This window comes from Hypanus sabinus, chromosome 15 (genome assembly GCF_030144855.1).
Source record: "Hypanus sabinus isolate sHypSab1 chromosome 15, sHypSab1.hap1, whole genome shotgun sequence".
NCBI classification, from domain to species: domain Eukaryota; kingdom Metazoa; phylum Chordata; class Chondrichthyes; order Myliobatiformes; family Dasyatidae; genus Hypanus; species Hypanus sabinus.
Window position 1 is genome coordinate 46,771,353 of NC_082720.1, and position 6,017 is coordinate 46,777,369.

Here is a 6,017-nt window from a genome sequence, read left to right on the forward strand (position 1 = left end):
ACAGATAATCAAATATTAGAAGAGAAGAAAGAAGACTAAAAAATAAGTTCACTTATAAATAAGATGTACAAGATCTCCAAGTCAAAGACTTAGTTTCTGTTCTCTCTTGTTTAGAGGCCCCTTGTGAATTGTTGTTTTGTAGTCTATTGTTAAAGTTATTGTGTACTGCTAAATTGTCTCTGCTGCTCTGTTTTTGGGTTAAGCGTCATCTACATTTCCTGCCAGGGTGAGTGAACCACTAATTGACCCAGTGGAGTATGCTCACCTAACAAAAGTCATCTACTGTCACAAGCACACGATCCAGAAGCAGCAGGAAACTGTGGACCACTTGTCCACCATTCTTATCTAACTCTCTATTTGGGTGCAGCAACTCCACACCTGACAACCTCCTCCCATGTCCAAACACTTTGATGGATCTCCAACCTAATGCCACAACTTCCTGTCCCAGTGTGCTTCAAGCTCCACCCATCTGTTTATTCTACAGACTGGGTCAAGGTCACTTTCCTCATCTCTCTCTCTCTTGACTAGACGATCTCTGACCTGGGCCACTGCTAACTGGGACAATAAGTTTCCAACAAATGCTGTATGAGGATTTCACTCCTGAGATGTGTTGGGTTTTCAACCATCCTGGGAGTGGAAGGGTAGCAGTGGATTTGAAACTTCACCTACACCAAGGCTCATGCACTAAGCGAGCATTGGTGAAGAAACAACTTGTGTGAGTACCATGGAGCAGCCAACTACCAGAGCATCAATTGCCCACTGTATCTGGGAAAAAGCGTCTCCAGGTAGAGATGAGGGGCTTTCTATCTGACAAGCTCTCTCCCTTGTTTCAGCACCATAGTCCATTTCACTCTGTCCTTCTCCACACTCTGTCAGTTCTACACACACGGGAGGCTCTGGTGGATTCCAGTGTAGCAGACACCTTTCTGAATTGGACAGTGTGTGCAGCTTGGTCTCCTGATGGACGTTATCTCTCATCAGATGGTATACACCCCAGTGTTCTAAAAGCAGTGGCTAGAGATTGTGGTGGCATTAGTAATGATCTTTCAAAAATCAATTGATTCTGGCATGGTTCCAGAGGAATGAAAAATTACAAATGTTGCTCCACTCTTCAAGAAACGAGAGAGGCAAAAGAAAGGAAATTTTAGGCCAGTTAGCCTGACCTCAGTGGATGGGAAGCCGTTGGAGTTAATTAAGGATGTAATTTCAGGGTACTTGGAGGCACATGATATAATAGTCCCTAGTCAGAATGGCTTCTTCAAGGGAAAATCGTACCTGACAAATCTGAAATAACAAGCAGGAGAGACAAAGGAGAATCCGGTGATGTTGTGGGCACATCCCCAAGACATGTCCTGCAATAATTATGGAAATAAGAATCAGTTTGCAAGGTGCTGCAATGCTGGGGCTACCAAGAGATAGGTGCACACGGTTGCTGAGGAAATGGAGGAAGTTTTTGTAGATTCTCTACACACTGTGGGTGCTGGTAAAACAGAATGGATCATTCCAGTGACTGGGAATGAGACAGTAATTCCATTCAAGCTTGACACCAGAGTCCAGGTGAAACTGTTATCGATGGATGATTACAAGACTCTCAAAGTAAAGAGCAAGATTTACCCAGTGAAGTTAAAAGAGACAGGCTATACTGGAGAGAACATTTCAGTAAAAGGAGGCTATATAGTGACCTTCAAGCACAAGGAGAAGCGCCTTCAGGCACAGCTACTGATTATTGAAAAGAGAGAGTACAACCAATATTTGGTCCACCTGCATGCGAAAGACTCAGTCTGGTGGAAAGAGTTTTTGTGGCGTCACCAACCCGAGGTGTCCAGGCAACACTCAATAATGAGTATGCAAGTGTCTTTGAAGGGTTTGGAAGCTTACCTGATGTAACTTGTGAAACTCGTAACAACATCCATGAGAGCTGCATAGAGGTTATGCAAGAGGAATACAATGTTGGCAAATGCGAGATCATCCACTTTGTAAGGAATAATAGAAGAGCAGATTATTATTTAAATGGTGAAAGGCTGCAGCATGCTGTTGTGCAGAGGGACTTGGGAGTGCTTGTTCATGAATCACAAAAAGTTGGCTTGCAGGTTCAACAGGTTATTAAGAAGGCAAACAGAATGTTGGCCTTCATTGCTAGAGGGATTGAACTTAAGAGCAGGGAGGTCATGCTGCAACTATACAGGGTACTGGTGAAGCCGCACTTGGAGTACTGTGTGCAGTTCTAGTCTCCATACTTGAGGAAGGATATACTGACTTTGGAGGCAGTGCAGAGGAGGTTCACCAGGTTGATTCCAGGGATGAAGGGGTTAACCTACGAGGAGAGATTAAGTCACCTGGGACTATACTCTCTAGAATTCAGAATGAGAAGGGATCTTATAGAAAATTTTGAAAGGGATATGTAAGATAGAAGTAGGAAAGTTGTTTCCATTGGTAGGTGAGACTAGAACTAGGGGACATTGCATCAAGATTCAGGGGAGAAGATTTAGGATGGAGTTAAGGAGAAACTGTTTTTCCCAGAGAGTGGTGAATCTGTGGAATTCTGTGCCCAGGGAAGCAGCGGAGGCTTCCTCACTAAATATATTTAAGAAACAGTTAGATAGGCTTTTACATAGTAAGGGAATTAAGGATTATGGGGAAAAGGCAGGTAGATGGAGCTGAGTTTACGGACAGATCTTATTGAATGGCGGGGTAGGCTCGATGGGCCAGATGGCCTACTCCTGCAAATATTTATTATGTTCTTATGTAAGAGAAGCAGAACTCCACCTTCCATAGACATCTGTACCAGCTACACCAGCATGACAGTCAGGATGCCAGTGATGAACAGTGATCATATTGAAGACGTCTCCAGTCTTGCTTCCATATCATGCAGCTTTGGTTCAAAATTAGTCTCTCATCGGCTTCCAGATGAGATCAGACATATCTCCATGATCCTCTCTGAAGCTGAAGAGGAAAAATAGAAAGAAAGATGGGTGATCACAGACTCCAAGGTCAGAAAAACAGCGGCACTTCAACACAAACCAACAGAATAAGTTGTTATATATAATATGTAGCCAACAGAAGGAGATCTGTGAACTGAGGTAGAATCAGTTGGAACAGTTGTGCAAAGACTCACTGATCACATGGATGTAGTCCAGGGCTCCATTACGAAGTACATGCTGTGAATTATGGTCACACAACAGAACAAGAACAGAGACAAACAAATAAGATCTTGGGGGAAGGATATGAAATAAATAAACATGTTGATCAGAGTTGTCAAAAAGATATTGATATTAACACAGCAAATGAAAGCAATATATCTGCAGAAACAGCCAACCAAAAGGGATCATAAAACCATCACAGAGACTGATTAAGAATTATGAGCGAACAAGGGACTGTATTTAGTCATTACAATTGAAGTTAATGTAAATAACTTTGTTGGAAAGCATTATTGTTTCTTGCAGGTTCATTAGGACATAGTATTGCATTTGTTTTTCTTTAAAGGGCAAAGATGTGTTATTAAGTGTATACTTAATAAAGGAATTCTTTTCGCAATGTGCAGTGCGGGCTATTCACCCTGGAACCAGAAGTGATGTCGGTGAACTGTTCACATGCACTCAGGTTGACCTCAAGCTGTGAGCTGGTTGCACACCATCATGTGTAGCTAGAGCCATTTGGTAAATAAATAGCAGATTTACAAGGATGTTGCTTGGATTGGAGAGCATGTCCTATGAGAATAGATTGAATGAACTTGGCCTTTTCTCCTTGGAGCGACAGAGGATGAGAGGTGGCCTGATAGAGGTATATAAGATAATGAGAGGCATTGATTGTGTGGATAGTCAGTGGCTTTTTTCCGAGAGCTGAAATGGCTAACATAAGAGGGCAGTTTTAAGGAGCTTGGAAGTAGGTACAGAGGGGATGTCAGGGGTAGGTTTTATACACAGAGAGTGGTGAGTGTGTGGAATGGGCTCCCGGCAACTGTGGTGGAGGCGGATACAATAGGTTCTTTTAAGAGGCTCCTGGATAGGTACCTGGAGCTTAGAAAAATAGAGGGCTATTGGTAAACCTAGGTAATTTCTAAAGTAAGTACATGTTCGGCTCAGCTTTGTGGGCCGAAGGGCCTGTATTGTGCTGTAGTTTTTCTGTATTCTAAATATGTGTTAGAATTACCCACACCAAGTTTGTCTTTTATCAAAAACAAACATAACAAGTGGAAGGGCAGGTTGTTTTGTGGAAGTAGCGAGGCTATAGAAGGACTTAGATTAGGAGAATGGGCAAAGATGTGGTAGATGGAATACAGTGTTGGGAAGAGTATGACCATGTACTTTGGCAGGAGAAATAAGAAGTCCAGCTCCAGCCCGAAATGTTGACTATACTTTTTTTCCACAGATGCTACCTGGCCTGCTGCATTCCTCCAGCATTTTCTGTGTGTTGCTCAGATTTCCAGAATCTGCAAATTTTCTCTTATTTGTGAAATAAAAATGTAGACTATTCTCTAAATGAAGAGAAAATTCAAAATCTGAGCTGTTAAGAGACTTGGGAGTCCTCATGCAGGATTCCTTAAAGGTTAATTTGCGGGTTGAGTTGGTGGTGAAGGATACAAATGCAATGTTAGCATTCATTTCAAGAGGACTAGAATATAAAAGCAAGGATTTAATGTTGAGGCTTTATAAAGCACTGGTGAGGCTTCTCTTAAGTGTATTGTGAGCAGTTTTGGGCCCCTTATCTAAGAAAGGATATGCTGACATTGGAAAGGATTCAAAGGAAGTTCACAAATACGATTCTGACATTGAAAGGCCTGTCATATGAAGAGCTATGGCCTCTACTCACTGAAATTCAGAAGAAATGAGAGGTGACCCCATTGAATGGTGAAAGGCCTCAATTGAGTTGATGTGGAGAGGATACTTCCTGTGGTGGGAGAGTCTATAACCAGAGGATGCAGCCTCAGAATAGAGGGGTGTTCTTTTAGAACAAAGATGAGGAGGGACTTTGTTAGCCATGAGTGGTGAATCTGTGGAGTTTGCTGCCACAGGTGACTGTGAAGGTCAAGTCATTGGGTATATTTAAGGCAGAGATTGATAGATTCTTGATTAGTCAGGGCATGAAGGGATATGGGAAGAAGACAGGAGATTGGGGCTGAGAGGGAAATGGATCAGCCATGATGAAATAGTGGAGCATACTCTGTGAGTCAAATGGTCTAATTCTGCTCTTATATCTTATAGATATTATATCAGGCCAGGGCCTACAATTCATCTCCCATTCAGGGGACATTCAGGCTCCGTCCTCCTCATGTCAGTGAGTTTGTCCTCTGGCTATTATCTGCAGACTAATAGTCAGTCAGAAGGAGCCAATCATCAAGTGGAGAAGTTCCTGCGATGCTTCACCCCTCTAACCCTTCCACATGGAAGAATATCTGCACTGGGCCTGGCTGTCCCACAGTCTTCAAACCTTCCCTGTCACAGGTCTGTCACCTTTTGAAGTGCTTCATGCCTACCAACCCCTGTTGTGCCTTACAGAAGAGCTAATGACGGAGAGCCCGTCCTCTGGGGCCCTAGATAGCCACTGCTGGAATTCTTGGAACAGGGCATGGAGGGCCATCCAGGCTGTCAAGCATTCCTACTGCCACCAGGCCAACCACCAGCAGTGCCCAAGTGAGCTACTCCATGTGCAGTTCCTTGTTGACTGGGAATGGTTTGCCTGGAGGAGAGGTCTTGGGTTACATCTTGGATTCATCACGTACCAGGGAGCTCCACTGGACCCATCTGGATTGTCTGGGCTATTGGGGACTGGCCGTGGAGGGTATGTGGTCCTGTCAAGCCTGCTCCCACTGACTCCTCCCAGTCTCCACCCAACTAATAGGATTCACCTACCGGTTGTTCCCAACTCATCACCTGCAGCCTATTTAACCCCAGTTTGCATCCACAGTCCTTGTTCACTCAATGAACCAGCCAGCCTCAATGCTTTGCTCCTAGCTTTCACTCTTCCTGCTTGACATTTACCTTGCAGTTGTGTTTAGTTCCTGTTTTTTCGTGTTTTGT